This window comes from Durio zibethinus, chromosome 2 (genome assembly GCF_047325235.1).
Source record: "Durio zibethinus cultivar Kanyao isolate XHJ-2024 chromosome 2, ASM4732523v1, whole genome shotgun sequence".
Lineage (NCBI taxonomy): Eukaryota > Viridiplantae > Streptophyta > Magnoliopsida > Malvales > Malvaceae > Durio > Durio zibethinus.
In genome coordinates, this window is record NC_143163.1 from 9,388,748 (window position 1) to 9,405,645 (window position 16,898).

General features: G+C 27.5%; 1 long non-coding RNA gene and 1 pseudogene across 6 annotated transcripts; both read left to right on the forward strand.

Moving 5' to 3' along the window:
* The first annotated feature begins 1,297 nt into the window (after nucleotides 1–1,297).
* On the forward strand, nucleotides 1,298–3,906 carry LOC111308418 (putative terpene synthase 9; annotated as a pseudogene). The gene is made up of 7 exons (XR_016330999.1): nucleotides 1,298–1,572; nucleotides 1,659–1,908; nucleotides 2,020–2,392; nucleotides 2,467–2,685; nucleotides 2,792–2,930; nucleotides 3,030–3,281; nucleotides 3,540–3,906. The product of XR_016330999.1 is annotated as a putative terpene synthase 9 (transcript).
* A 6,060-nt stretch (nucleotides 3,907–9,966) lies between these two features.
* On the forward strand, nucleotides 9,967–14,510 carry LOC111309247 (uncharacterized). 5 transcript variants are annotated; one of them, XR_016331000.1, is made up of 5 exons: nucleotides 9,967–10,256; nucleotides 10,906–11,029; nucleotides 11,452–11,586; nucleotides 13,863–13,971; nucleotides 14,148–14,510. It is a non-coding gene; the product is annotated as an uncharacterized LOC111309247 (long non-coding RNA). The 5 variants fall into 5 exon arrangements; XR_016331002.1 differs by lacking the exon at nucleotides 9,967–10,256 and adding an exon at nucleotides 12,350–13,519 and having other exon boundaries at nucleotides 10,264–11,029; XR_016331003.1 differs by lacking the exon at nucleotides 9,967–10,256 and adding an exon at nucleotides 12,350–12,451 and having other exon boundaries at nucleotides 10,264–11,029.
* The last annotated feature ends 2,388 nt before the right edge of the window (nucleotides 14,511–16,898 follow it).

The following is a 16,898-nucleotide window of genomic DNA, read 5'->3' on the forward strand; positions in this document are numbered from 1 at the left end:
AAATAGTAATTGATACGTACAAAAGAAGGAAATAATTAATGAACATGGAAAAAAGAAAAGCTTCCGTACATTTTTGGCAAAATATTTATTGATCTATTTCATAGAAAGTAATAAGCAGTGATCAATGGTAATTAAAGCTAATGACTAGAAAAACAAAATCTTTGGTATACAAAAGTTAACTCTAAATTCCTATGCAAATCTTTACTTTTGTTACTATATAGAAATTTGACTGTTATTACCCTGTAATGCTTGCCGAGATTACCAAGACTTATGGTCCCATAAATGATTATAATGACTTTGAAACTCGGCCACACAACTATTATAGGTTTTCCAAGTTAAAAAAAGAAAAAAAAAAAGAAAAGAAAACTATTGCAGGTTTTTCACTCAACAACCATGGCCTAAGAAAACAAGAAATCCTCCAAAAAGCATGATGTGGCCAACGAAACCGTTCCTGGTGCCATTCGAGCCCTTCAACACCACATGCCCGCAGTGGTTTTAAGCGTCTAAAAATTCAGATTGACCCTGATCGCATCATCTTGCTACCATTCACAAACATGCCCTATTTGTCTACAGTAAACCAAATTAAAAATATAAATAATATATTAATTTTTATAAATTATTCAAATTCAATTCAAATAAAATTTAAATTTTATTCTATCATTATCTTATCGAACTTAAACTTAAATAATTGATTTATCGAGTAAGTTGAATTTGAATATTTTAATGTTCAGTTCAAAAAATTTACAAATTTAGTCAAATTTTTATATTTTAATATAATTTATATTTATTTAATTAAAAATTATTATTTTATTCATATAAATCAATTTAAATTCAAATTTAAATACAAAAAATTAATTTAAAATCGAGTATTAAAATCAAATTTATTTTTTATTCGATACATAAATTTAATCGAATGAATTCGAATAACTTAATTTTTATATTGACTTAAGTTCAAGATTTAAAATTAAAATTTGAATCAAATTTCAAATAAATTTTAACTCAAATTTAATTATACTTTTAATTTAAATTAAGAGATCAAGAACGCATTTACACATAATAATTGGCCTCTTGGCCTAGATAAAGTATACAAAATAATAAAATCGAAAGTACTGGAGTAACAAATAAGATAAAAATTAAAATTTTCACAATTTTAATAAATGGTGTCTTTTGTTTTTTACGAAAAAATAAAAAATAAAAAATAAAATGACGGACTGACGATGCCATTGGATTCTGTTAACTATCACCAAATCCACGTTGTATAATTTCTATATAAGACTTACGCACGAATGGACACCGTGTTTCCCTAAAATGATTCTGAATAAGTGCATCAATGAAACAACTGCTTGCTCTTCTCCCTGCCGTCTTCCTTGTTCTGCTGTAATTGCTTACCCTAGAAACTCGTTTTCACCATGGCTGACAACAGGGAGAAAGCTAGGCCGATCAAGGGTGCTTCGTTGTTTCACAATCATTTCAAAGCCCAGCTTCATAGAAGCAAACCAACGTCGATCAGCTAATTACCACCCTAGCATTTGGGACCCGAAACTTATTGAATCCTTGACCACTCCATATTCGGTAAGTACACTTTTTTTCATCATGGATGAGCTTTATTCTATATGCCATTTTTTTTTTTTTTAACTTTGTACCAGCATGTGTTGCAGTATGAGTTTCATGGTACTAAATTAGAGAACTTGAAGAAAGAGGCTAGAAATTTGTTGGCATTTGTCCAAGACCCTTCTGCAACATTGAATCTAATCGACTTGATGCAGCGGTTAGGCGTAGCCTACCATTTCGGCAAAGAGATTGGTGAGGCTCTAAATAATGTCCGAAGAAAAACTGTTACCGAGGATCTTTATACAACTTCATTACTGTTCCGGATTCTACGTGAACATGGTTATCCGATTAGCACAGGTGATAACAGAGTTGTAAACATAAAATATAGAAGTATAAAGCCAGAGTGCCTAATTTTTTCCCCTGACTTTATTAATTCATTCATTTTTTGATGATCATGGTGGAAAACAGATCTGTTTAACAGATTCAGAGGTAGAGATGGGAAATTTATGGACAGTTTAGGAGGAGATGTGGCGGGGCTTTTGAGTTTATATGAAGCTTCATACCTCGGAATGCATGGAGAAGATGTTATGGAAGAGGCCAAGAAATTCAGTGCAGAGCATCTCAAATCTTCATTGGGGAATTTAGATTGTGATTTGGGTATCCAAGTGCAACAGTCCCTACAAGTTCCTTTACATTGGAAGATGCCTAGAATTGAGGCAATGACTTTTATAGATCTCTACCAAAAGCAGGACACAAAGAATTCAACTTTAATTGAGCTTGCCATGTTAGATTACAATCTAGTGCAATCAGTTTATCAACAGGAACTCAAAGAGTTGGCAACGTAAGAATAATTGTATCATTAAAGTACTTTTAATTGATGAAGTACTAATTGAGAGGCGTCGTTTGTTTCAACAGGTGGTGGAGAGACTTGGGATTTAAAGAGAAGATGAGTTTTTCACGGGATCGATTGATGGAAAATTACATATGGGCAATGGGGATCATCTTCGAGCCTCAATTCTCCAAATGCAGGATGTACCTCACCAAATTCGTATGCATTTTAACCGCAATTGATGATATGTATGATGTATATGGACTGCCGGATGAACTTGAACTCTTCACCAGAGCAGTGAATCAGTACGACAATGACCCTTCTGCTTCTTTTCCTCGCGGAAAAAACAAAAGAAATGTTCTAACAAAATTCCTCCATTGTTTTTTTTTTTCTTTTTTTTTGGCAATTTAGATGGGATATTAGGGCCATGAAGGACCTTCCAGAATATATGAGGGCATGCTATTTAGCCTTGTTCAACTTTGTTAACGATTTGGGACATGGAATCCTGAAAGATCATGGATTCAATATCGCCCGCTACATTAGGGAAGAGGTACATCATTAAGCTAGTTCTAAAAAGATTCTCTCAGAAATGGCGAATTTTGGAGCAATACCGCATGCTTAATTATCTGAAATTCTATGTCAACTGCAGTGGAAGAAGCTTTGTCAGTCATATTTAACCGAAGCAAAATGGTTTGACAACGGGTACACACCAGCTCTGAAGGAGTATTTAGAAAACGCCTGGATTTCGGTGGGTGGTCCTGCAGCCATAGTTCATGCTTATATTTTACAACCAGGCTCAATGCCAGAAAAATCTCTGGATCATTGCTTCAAGCATGGTCGTGAGCTAATATATTGGTCGTCCCTAATTACCCGGCTTAGCGATGATTTGGGTACTTCCGAGGTATGTACTACTTATAAGACTAACAGAATCTGGAGCACGTATTATTTACAATCATTACACTATAATTAATTAATTATAATTTATAAATATGTGAAATTCATAAAAAGATTTTATATTCAATCTACATTTATAAATTGTGAACTCTTGTATAATTGTGATTGAATAATTTTAAAATTAGAGTAAAAAGAATTGTGCATGAAATTCACTCAAATGATGATCAATAATCCCTTATTTTCTGAATCTTTCTTCTTTCTGAAGGCCGAGGGTGCTAGAGGAGACGTTGCGAAATCGACAGAGTGCTACATGATTGAAGGAGGAATGTCCAAAGAAGAAGCAAGACAGCACATTAAGGGTTTGATAGCTCATTCATGGGAAATGTTGAATGAGGAAAGCTACAAAAATTCCCTACCAAGATCCATGATAAAGATGTGCTTAAACATGGCGCGTACTGCTCAGTGCATCTTCCAGCATGGAGATGGTATTGGGACGTCAAGCGGAGCAACAAAGGATCTTTTAATCTCACTCATTGTCGAACCTATCACAACTGATTAGTTCATTTTTATTTCTTTTTTTTTTGTTTTTAGACGTAACGGTAAAATTAGCCATTTGAATTCTGCAAACAGAACCGTTCGAGCCTTTACTCTTTTATTTGAGTCAATCAAATCCTTTAATTTTTTTTTTAAATTTATATTTAATATATTATAAGTATATAAATATTATACATAGATAATTAATCACATAATAAAATTTTATAAAAAATTATTATAAAATATATTTTAAAAATTAAATACATATTTAAAATTAAATATATATTTTTAAGATTTTAAAATTTTAAAACTAATTTTATGAGATGTCATTATGTTATACGTACTAATGCATCAAATATAAATTTTTTATTTTTTTAATCATTTTGATCGAATAATACAATTGCATGATGACATAGTACTAACGATTCCGTTAACCGTCAAAGATCAGACCCAACATACCATGTGAACGTGCGTCTTACGCGTAACATGCCAAAATTTTAAAATCAGATGTCTGGACCAAAATTTTTAATGTAATTTCTAGATCTGATAATTACAAACATACCACATTATTTCTCTTGGCTGCCATTTCCTCTCTTTGATAAAGTGACAATGACAGCTCTTGTGAGTGGTATCCATCAGAAGCATAAAATGAATCTGGGCGCTCAAACTGGCTCCATTGTTTCTGCATAGCACGCTTGGTAGCTTCATATGAATCATGGCCTATGGCAGCAAATATATCTAGCGAGAGATATAAGTTATGAAACCCAACATATAAGCATGAGAGGTTGAGATGGAAGTCAGGAAGAACGAAGAAGATAAGCGATGGAACTGAAATAAAAAAAAAAAAAAAGGAAAAAAGAAAAAGGGGGAAAGAGAAAGAAAGGGAAGTAAAGAGATTTTGAAGACATAGGATGAGAAAGAGGTAACAAATCTTGGAGTAAAGTGAACGGCAAAGCGAAAAATATATGTTTTTTTTTTTCAAAAGAACACGTAATAACTAGACAAATCCGTTTGTCAAGTTTCCAAAGTCGCTGACAATGAATAGGATCTGAGTTTTTGGACTCTATTGACAGTGAATAGGACTGTGAGTGATGTCCAAAAACTTCACAAACGGATTTAATTATGTTACACGTGTCCTAAGAAAAGTGTTTTTTCACTTTGCCGTTCCCTGACTCACGTTAAGTAAGCTACCCGTATCACATTCACACGGTGTCTCCAAAATTTCTTTACTTCCTGTATTTTTTTTTCCAAAATGTAACAACATTACAACTTTATTTTATGAATTAGCACAGTAAATAGTAATATATGAATTGAATTAAAACTTAAGAACTTAAAATCAATAAAACAATTAATGAGTAGAATCATTAATAAACCGGAAATTTTGATTAAAAATATAACTAATAGTAAACAATTTTAAGAATCATTTAGTTTTTTTCTTAAGCTTTTTAATAAAAAATTGATTTCATAAAAAAATGAAGGTGAAGAGTGGTTATTAGGAATTATTTTTTTATTGAAAAAATATCAAATTTAACATTTTATGGTTGTTTTCGATTAATTCAATTTTGATTAGTTGATTAATTTGATTATAAGTTATTTTAGAAAAAATTTGAATTAATCCATTAAAAAGGTGAAAATTGAAATAAATTGAACTGAAATAAGTCGGTTAATTTTTTTAATTTTTAATTTTGAATAGATAGAGATGTATTTCGCAAATGGATTAATCCATTTTTGAAAAGGATCAATCCATTTGCAAAAATGATGATGTATTTGCAAAAAATGTTATCATATGGTATAATTTTTAATTTTTTCGGTAGGTTCGATTCATGATTTTCAAAACCGCAAACCAATTGACCATTCAACCAAAAAAATAGCTAAACCCGAAAAATTGACCTTGATTTAATTGAATTTCAATTTTTCGTCGGTTTAGTCAGTTAAAATTTACCGTTGGAACCTCTCAGTGTTACAAAAGAATTTTACATTTGACTCAACTCAGTTTTATAATATTGTGATATGCCGAATTATACAAAGATTAGATGAATGCCCGTGTGCTGTCACGAATCAAAAATTTTTTGTTTTCATCTTTATTCATCAATTTTTTGTTAAAAAATTTATCTAATTTTGTAAAACGCAAAAAAAATAAAAAGTACAAAATAAACTTGAATAGAAGTGACATGTGGATATATATATATATATATATAAATTGGCCTCTTATTCAGATAAAATATGTTTTAAATTTTTTATTTTATTTTTTGTGCAAGACCCACTTAATACCAAGCTTTAAAAAAAATTGTGAATACATATACATATATATAAAATAAAATAGATAATTTTATATCTTTTAAAAAGTATTTATTAAATATTTTAAAAATCTAAATAAAATACAAAAATACAAAAAAAAGTAAAAAAAAAAAAAATATGAATGAAGAAGGACCATGCGGCAACCCTTAGCGAGACTCAAACTTACTGTCAAAACGATCAAAATTAATAGTATTACTTGACATATGGTACAGTCTTGATATCAAGTATGTATCACAAAAAAATTAAAATATAAAAATTATTTATTAAATATATGAAAAAGAAAAAGTTAGTAAAATACTTGACATACCTTGATATCAAGTGGATTTTACACACAAAAAATTTAAAATTCAAAAAATATTTAAAAAAAAAGAAAAGGAAAAACAAAAAAAAAATGGTGTAAATGGGTCACATAACAAATCTTTTAAAATAATTATTTATTTTTTATCATTTAAAAAATAATTAACTATAAAAAGTAAAAAGTAAAAAAATCCAAAAAGGAATAATATTTATTGAATATTTTAAAAAAAAGAAAAGAAAAAAAATGATAAAAAGTGAAAACAAAAAAAAAAGTTTGGTATAAGCTCACATAAAAAAATAAAAACTTTAAAAATATGTATTTATTTTTTATAATTAAAAAAATTAAATAGGTATAAAAAACCCCCAAAAAAGTTAAAAAAGAAAAAAACCTGCATGCTATTGTGAGTCAAAATTTTTTTTTGTTTTGCCATTTTCATTTACTGATTATTTTTTGCAAAATTTGCCTAATAAAAAGAGAAAAAAAAAGGTTAAAAGTAAAAAAAAAAACAAATGGGGATGATGCCGAACACTTAAATTGATCTCTTATTCTTACAAAATATATCTTATAAAAAAGTAAAAAATAAAAAGTAAAAAGGACAAAAACAACCAAAAAATAAAAAAAAGTTCATAGAAAGTGACATGGGTATCTCCATCCAATTTAAAATATTAATTTTTTAAATTATGGTATCAAATAAAAATTTTATTAATATAATACATATATAAATGAAAATTAAATTAATAATAAAATAGGTAAATGAGTCTTAAAAGCCTTTGAATAAAAATTCAATAATTATCTAAGCCTCGTTCATTTGTTTGCAATTAATTAAACCCTTAAACATTTCTTTTCATCAATTGAGTCAAAAGAAAAATATTTAACTATTTCCATCTAATTGAGAGCTTAATTAGGTGAAAATTTATGTTTAAAAGTTTAATTGATTCGAAATATAAAATTTGTTACTTAATTAATTGTAATAAAACGTCAAGGGCTTAAATGATTATTAAATTTTTGTTAAAAGAATTTTTTGACCTTTTTGTCAATAAAATATATATTTTTATATATCTCTCGAAGTGAGCTAGGATAAATTCTCGTAAACAAGCTTTTACCTCAGTCTTGTATTTCATTAAAAAATTTTATCTATCCTAACTCGATCCAAATTAAAAAAAAAAAAAATTCATCTCATAATGAATTGAGATGAATTGAAACCCGTTAGATATAAATGTTTTAACATCTCTATCAATCGTCATATTTTATTGAAAATTTTATTTAATTAAAAACAAAAAAAAATGAAAAAAAAAAGTGAAATGGGATATCACATGGACATCTCCATTGGTGTCTTTTTTTTTTCAAAAACTTAATTTAATAAAAAAATTAAAAAAGAAAAAAAAAGAAAAGAGAAAAAAAGAAAATGTAGCTGTGAGATATAACATGAACATCCCAATTAAGCTTAAAGTGTTAATTTTTTAAATTAAGATATCAAATAATAACTTTATTAATAAAAAAATAAAACAAAAAAATAATTAAAATAAATAAATAAGACAAAAGAGATCGTTGAGGTGACATGTATGTCTAAATTGAATGTAAAAACATTAATATCTTAAATTAGGGTAAAAAGTAATAATTTCTTTAATATAATATGTATATGAATATAAAATTAAATAGATAACAAAATATATATTTTTACGTGTACCATGGGAAGACTTGTAACAGAACATCTTAAATTTGCTTTAAACCTATCTCCATATTTTAAAAAAATTGATATGATTTGATTTAATATCTTTTTTTTTTTTTTATAGAACTCCCAAATCAAATAGAAATTGGTAGAAACCTATTCAATATTAATAGTTTTGGCTATCCTTATTAATTGACTCATTTTTATTGTAAAATAATTTAATTAAAAGATACAAAAAAAAAAAGAAAAAGAAAAGAAACAAACAAATAGGGTGCTATTAAAGCCATATTCATTAACATTGTTTTCTTATAAAATTTATCTAATAAAAAACAATAAATGAAAAAGAAAAAGAAAAAAATTTTCTCCTATTAGATCAAGTTAGATTGAAACTCACTGGATACAAATTATTTTACCATCTTTATCTATTAGTTCCTTTTGTTGTAAAATTATGTAATTAAAAAAAATGAAAAGTAAAAAACCAAATTGGGTGCCATGTGGACACTTTCATTGAATTTTTTTAACAAATTTATCTAAATTAAAGATAAAAAAAAATTGACAAAAAAGAAAAAGGGAAAAAATAAAAAAAGGAAAGAAACAATGTCAACATCTTGAATGAGTGTCAATAAAAATTAAAAATGAGTACGATTTATATAATAGATAGAAAAATGGATTATAACTCAATTATTTATAAATATAGTATTTTTATAAAATTAAAATATTAAATAATAACTTTATAAATATAATACTTATTTATAAATATAAAATGAACTAAATAATATATATATATATACACACACACACACTTGAGGTAAGATAAAAAATTTTAAACCTATCACTGATATGACTTTAATTTAAAAAACAAATCAATTTCATCTTAATTTTTTAAAAAATCTGTACGAATAAGTTGAATTAAAACTCATAAGATATAAGTTATCTTGTCATCCCTACATCTATTAACTTTGTTTTATAATAATTTCATTGAATTTTTTTAACAAATTTATCTAAATTAAAGATAAAAAAAATTGACAAAAAAGAAAAAGGGAAAAAATAAAAAAAGGTGAAGAAAATGGTGAAGAATTTTATTATAAAATTTATAAATCTATTTTTTTTTAAATCTATTTATTTTTTAGTTTTTGATAAAAAAATTTTATTATAAAATTTATATAATAAAACAAAGTCAAAAACTTCAAAAAAAAATAAAAAAAACCACAAAGAAAATGGTGAAGAAAAAAAGATAAAAAAAGCAAGTCAAATGGGAATGACATGTGGACTTATTAAATTCAGATGTGATATCAATACATCTTCTAATATTATTTCTTTAAAAAATAATCAAATTAAAAAAATAAAAAAATCAATAATATCAAATGGGCTTTAAAAAATAAATTTAAATATTTATTAAATATAAATAAAAAAGTAAATAGAAAAAATAGAAAAAAAGAATCAAATGACTTGACATGTCAAATACACTTGGCATCAAATAGGTCTAATAAAATAATTAAAAATTAAAAATTATTTATTAAATAAATAAAAAAATATATAAAAAAAACAATATATGTACCATAGCCTTGGTATTAAGTGGATCAAACACAAAAAAAATCTAAAAAAAAATTTATCAAACACTTTATTTAAAAATAAAAAAGAAAGAAAAGCAAAAGAAAAGAAAGTTTTGGATTAAATGGATTAAATAAAACACTCACAAAAATAAGTTCATTATTTATCATCTCTCGTTCCGTTTCAGTTTCAATTTAAGTCAGAAAAAGTTTTTCAAAATCCCATTTTTCAATAATCAATTGCTTTTCCTTTCAAAATTTTCATTCAAAAAAAAAAAATCAATTTTAACTTTAAATACATGTAACTAAGCTTATCTAATTGCTTAATTTCTCCATTGACCATTGACCATTCTATACTCTTTATATTTTGTTTCTTTTTTTGGTCAAACCTCCATGCCCCGTTTCATCTTTTTGTGCCCTTTCTTGAGACTCTATTTCTTTTCTCCCATGGCAGCTTTGATTTTTTAGTTTCCTCCCTACAACAAACCCAACCACAACCTAATCTAATCGACCACCCACCCAAGTCCTTGTCTCTTTGTCTACACTTCGGCACCCATACCCTAAGAGAGTGTTTGGTTCGAGGAAAAATTATATCACTGGTTGAAATCACTACAAAAATATGTAATTTTAAAGGTATTTATTTCTTGGGGGTTTGGGGAGCAGCCGGTGCTTTCCTATAATACTTTGTATTTCTTTTGAGAAAAATGAAACTGCCGCTAAACACAAATGATTTAGCACTAATAGCCTCTAATAAGAAATAAAAACACCATCCTTTCCCGATGATCTTTCTTCAAACCAAATTTTTTCAGTCTCGCATCTTTTACGTGATTTTCTTTTTTTCACCTCTCTCTTTTTGTTCTTCTCCCGTCTTTATTGATTGAAAAATTAGAAAATCATACCCTAACTTTTGAAAATCAAAGTCGAAATCATCTCAAATCAATTTTCTCCCATAAGATTTGAAGCTATTTTCCCCATTTTTTGAAAATCAAACCCTAATTTTTGAAAATTACCATTTTCACCATCTTCTTCGTCATCTCTACCACAATTGATTCATCTTGTTATTGCTAAAATCATTTCTTCAGTGAGATAATTTCACCAAAATAAGTGATGCAAAGCGACTAACAGCATAAATGATGCTTCATTTATAATTTTGGTTTTTATGCAAGTCGAGTGCGTTAATCACTAAGAATGGTTGTTTATATGTTTAGTCTACTGCTGTTTATGCAATTATCAAGATTATTTGCCTCTGGACTTGAAGTAAACTGAAAGATTTTCGTTGCAGATCACATAGCGTATTCAAATTTGTATGGTCATGAATTCTTTTATGTAAACGACAATCTAGATTAAAAGTCGGCAATTTCTTTCATTCTTGGGTTTCTCGTATCCAACTGCTTCTTCAATTTAAGGTGTCTATTTTCTTTTTCTTTTTGTAATTTCTATGGTTTAATTCTATGAACCATTTTCAATTATGTTATGAGATTTTTTTTTTTTTTGTTTGAGAAATAGATGGTATTTTTTTTATTCCTTTCTCTGCTATTAATAGATTAAAAAAATTAGAAAATCATACCCTAATTTTTCCTGTTCCACTCCCCCAATTGTCATTTTCTTTGTCATCTCCGTCACCGCCATATTGGAAATTGATTCTGATATCCAGTTTGTTAAAACCCAAATTGTGTGTGAATTGAAACTTTAATGGTATTCCTAGCATTGTACCTTGAATCAGTCAGTATATGCCTTGTTAGGCTGAGGAAAGACGTTAAAAAGCGTGTGCTATTTGCGATGTTTTATAGTTTTCATTAATAGTCATTGCTAATTTAGTAATAATTAGGTTGCAGCAATTGTTACCCAACCACCTTCTAGAAGAGATAGGGGCAGAAATGTGATTCGTTCACTAGTGGCACAACATGCTCTTGATAAAGGCTTTTCTTTTGAGCTCATCTTCACACCTGAACATGCTAGAGAGGTAATTTTTCTTTCAGCACTCCAATTTAGTATAGTTTGGAAGAGTTAAGTCATTCATCTATTTTTATGGAAAATCTAAAACTGCCTAACAACCTGTTTGTTTCAATTGGTTTAAAACTAATCTTCAAAATCAAGTCTAATTTTACTGCTAACTTGTTCAAATAATCTTGAAATTTTGGTCCAATTAGAAATTGAGAAATTTTGTTTTTAAATGATCTTTGTATGGAAGAAAGAAAAGAGATAGGGGGTGGGGGAGTGAGAATTAGAAGTCTATATGGTATGGTGCCTAATATGTTATGTGTATGTGATCTAATTACTTTTCAATCTCAATATTCAGAAAGTTTTTGAATTGCTGAATGGAGTGTTATGTGTGTGTCTGTGTGTTAATTCAAGTATGTATAAAAGTCTTGACTCCATAATGATATTTTCATATTTTCTATTTTATGTGAACATATATGTAATCATTTGGTTATTTTTTCTTTTTTAACTTATGGTTGGGGATGATGAAAGCCAGTTTTAATCAGTTATTCCTTGGTTGGTATGCGTCAGTCTGGTGGAAGGAGATTTTAGTTAGTTATTCCTTGATTGGTATGCATCAGTCTGGTGGAAGAAGAAGTCCCACTAATTTTCTTTCTTTTTTTTTTTTAATAAGTAGACTCAGAAGAATTTTCCTTTCTGTAATATGTTACTCCATTAACTTTTCTAACCTAATTCTAAGGGTTTTTGGCATGAAAGGAATTCATACTTCTTTTTACTTTATGCAGGAGACCTTCTTGTCTAGTTTAAGAGCTTAGTAGCCTGAACTTTGCATTATAACAGCACATGGAAATATTTTAAAAAAAAGTTTCTCAATATTCCATCATTAGGTTAGTCAATGGTATTTTGTTAACAAATTTGGAGTTTTATTTATCTTCTGCTTATTTGTCATGTCTACTCTTTGTGCCTATCTAGTGTTTGTTCTCAAGTCAACAAACGCAGTTAAATTTCTTTTGAATGAATAATAGAAATGTGATCTTTACTGATTCAACTTTCCATCAAGTGTTGGACTGCTGGTTTGTGTTTAAATGATGATTTCTTGTTTTCATGACTTGAGCTTATTAAGCATCTACCACGTGGCAGAGTGCTTGGTCATTGTACTTGCTATCTTAGCTATATCAACTCTATGTGTGGTTAGATCGTTAAACTACTAAGGATTAATACTCCTAAGGTATTTTAAATCTATTTATTTATTTTTTTTTTATCCTTAATGCGTTTCAAATCTTAAAGCAACATAACTATAGGTAAAAACTACAATGTTTTAAGAATTTTTGTGTAGTGTATTTATTATAGGATTTCTCATGTTATAATGAATTACTTACATAAAAATCAAATTAGGGCTTCGAATTGTGCATAATTACCCATTAGGAGAAATAGGATGGATAAGCTATAAAAATCATTTACCATACTTTGTCTCTTTGTGTAGGCACATGGTAGTGTTAGGAATGAGTTTATGAGGCCTAAATAATAAAACTAAAAGACCTACTTCGCCGCGGTTCAACTCTATACTTAGTCTAAAACATCATTTCCTCCTTGGTTTATGTGGATTTATGATTTGCAATCATACAAGTTAATCTAAAATATGATTTAGTTCAGTTACCTTCCTTTACCTTATTTTTATATTTAATTTCTTCTTTGGGTGATTTATTTCATCTTAATTTGATGTAATTATTAGAAATTACTAGAAATTTTGTGCAATAAAATTTGTTATCCAAAGTTCCAAACTTGTCATATGAGACTATGAAATGTATAAACTTGCTTTTATTTGGGTTAATCCATTTGCCTTGATTACATGTATGTAATTCCATATTTGATTGTATATACTTGCATGTTCACATGTTAATGCTGGTCCCACTAGTAAGCCCCAGGAATTGGATGATGTTGTTCTCAAAAGATTGGTTAGTATTATGTTGCATGAACTTGCTGCAACTTTATTTCTTTAAAAGATGTCATTTCAATTAGATTTTGTCATAAATTTTAAATATTTAAAAGATGCCAAACCTAAAAGTCAAATGTTTCTTCTAAAATCTTTTTCTAATGAAAGTAATATTATTGTTATAAATTTTATCAAAGGTGCCATCATAACTATTATAGGAAGAAAAGCAAAAGGGTAAAGATTTTGAGCTTTTTGTTTCTGTTATTCATCTGTAAAGGCTCAAACTGAAAAATGGTATTGAAAGAAAAAAATTTGATGGCATATATTAATACGAGGGTTTTGGCTCAAATGGTGGATTCAAGCAGCTGCTGCAATGTTTAACTTGGGGTTGTTTGAAGGTGAGATAAGTGGAGATGCTTTCCAACTTCTTGAAATGAGTGAGATGGGGATGTTCCTAGCCATCTTTGCTTCAAGGTAAGTTGATTTTGTGATTATGCTTCCTTAATTGTTCAGATTTTAGAGTACTTATAGTTAGAGAATGGTGCTTGGCTCTTTATCAACAAATTAACTCAATGCATAGGCCTGATTCATTAATTGCATGGTTTTTTACTCTTTCTCACTGTAACTCTCCATTTGGTTTTCATTGCAAGGATCTAAAGAGGATAGAAAGAGATGGAAGAATGACTGTTGAGAACAATTTGAATGGAAAAAGGCTACTAGAACAAAATGATTTGCTTTTTGAAGATGACTGGAAGAGGAAGATTATCAGCCAAGTGTAATGCTAAATATTGAGTATTCTTCTTTTAAATCTGTAGTTGTCTATGTTTACAAGTTAGCATTTATCTTGTTAAGGGTGTTCTTTGTTTTGCCTATCTTGCTTTGTAATTTGATAGAGCCAATAAGCATTTTACTTTTTGATAGCTGCCTTGCTCTGTTTTGGATCTTTATGTAATTTGCATATATGATTTGTTATGTATGATTTTCATATTATTAATAAACTTTAAGTTTAATTATGGAAGGAAAAGAGAAGATTGTAGTTTATGGTATAAAAAAACTTACCTTTTTTCTATAATTGAAAAAAAAAAAAAAAACAGATACTAAAGCTTTTAATTGTGGTTAAAACAGCCTGTAAAAGTTTGTTTATTTTATTTTTAAAGCTAAAATACCACAACTTTCAAAGGCAATGTAAAGTGCCTTTAAAAGATTCATCATTTATAAGGGCATTTTAAAGTGCCAGTAAAACTTGTGTCAATATACCAAATAACTTCGTCGGCATTGGTGTTTCGACCGCCGGATATTTTTTTGCCGGCATCTACCTAGCCAATGGTTGGTTGGTGGTTAAGTAATTGTTGGTGATACCTTTCCTAGCATTTTTAATGCTTTTACCAATGCTTTAAACTGCCAATAAAGATGTATTTTCTTGTTATGAATCTTACTTTTCATAATATGATTTTTTTTAGTTTGGTTTATGGTATCTGATTCTTAGGGATATTTTAAGATTTCAAATAGTGTTCAAATATCTTAGAATAAGAAACCTACTTCTATTTGAGGTTTTTTAAAATTTATGGAGGAAAGTAAATTTTATCTCACTTTTGATTTCGATAATAATATTTTTTTATCTATTTTACCCTTGAAAATTAATGTAATTACAAGATAAATTGAGACTTATTACGACAAGAAAAGCTGCATTCCTAACCAAACGATTGGATACCTGGCAACAATTGGACATGTAATAGATTAAATATAATAAAAACAATGTTTTATAAAAAAAAAAATAGGGTAGATTACTACAAATTTAAGACTTTGAATTTTTTTTATTTCAGAAACTCTACGTTTTTTTACATTAAAACGTAATTGATCAATTAAAATAATAACAAAATAAATTCAATATTTTCAATATCAACATTTCTTAGTATGGAAACATAGTAATAGATATAATGTTTATAATAAAATATTTATGATATTTTTAACTACATTTTTTATATAAAAAACATAGTATTTGATAAATATAAAATTTTCTCTATATCAATAACTACATTTCTTATTATGGAAATGTAATCATTGATAATTTGTAGTTTTTTATTTTTTAAACATTTTTTTTTTACATATGAACTAGTTAACCAGTTAAAAAATAACAAAATAAATTTGCTATTTTCAATATAAATGACATTTCTTAGTATATGGAAACGTAGTAATACATATAATATTTATGATAGAATATTTATAGTATTTTTAATTATGTTTTTTTATGTAAAAAATGTAGTATTTGATAAAAATAAACTTCTCTATATCAATAATTATGTTTTTTATTATAGAAACATAGTCATTGATAAACATAATAATTGATCACCTGAAAATGTAGTAACTAACAATAATCACATTTTTTAGTTTCAAAATGTTGTTAATAATAAAAACAATAAAAAAAAATTGACATATGAACACAATATAAACTGATGCTGGGAGGAGAGACTCATTTACAGATTTGGGAGGAAAAAGTTTATAAAGAATATCAAATACTACGTTTATTATAACATAAATGTTGTGCATGTTAAGTCAAATTTTTTTATGAATTATCAAACACTGTGTATATAATGGTAGAAATGTCATATATTGTCCAAAAACTATGTTTATAGTTTCAAAATGTTGTGCTTGTATATTTGTCAAATATTGCATTTATAATTCTACAAACGTCATATGTTATTAAAAGACTAAGTTTAATCACCCCCAAAACATGGTGCTTGTGTGCTTATTTATAAACAAAAACATAGTGTTTGGTTCTTTATCAAACACCACATTTATAATGATAGAAACATTATGTTTGTTATTTATTAGGGTGTTTATATAACAAAAACATTGTACTTGTTTATAATGAATGTTTTTATTTGTCAAAGATTGTGCTTATAATGAAAAAAATCATCTTTGTACTTTATTATATTTTTTTTGCTCATAATATGCCACTTTATTTTTAACATAATGAAAAATGTAAAATTTTTTTATTGTTGTTGTTTAATGGTTGTCACATGTTTAATTTTAATAACATAATTAGCAATAAGAATGTTTGCTACATGTTATTTACATGTAATGAAAGATATTATACTAAAAAAGCCTTCACTACGTAATCTAAGATTATATGAACTAAACACAAGAATCTAATATTCCCATGATAGGAAAAATCATCCCTTTTCAGGAATCAACACTTCTCCAAGGATCACTTTACTTCTTGAAATCTAAGATTTTAGAAATCAAACATCTCCTAAAATTTTCCCAAGTTCTCACCCATTCTTCTTTATTTCTTCTATTCCACTTCAATTAATTTTTTACTTTTAACAATTGGCTTATCTCTTTCAAGATTGAAGATCAAGAAAGCCATACCTACAGTAATTGATAAGGTAAACTAAAGC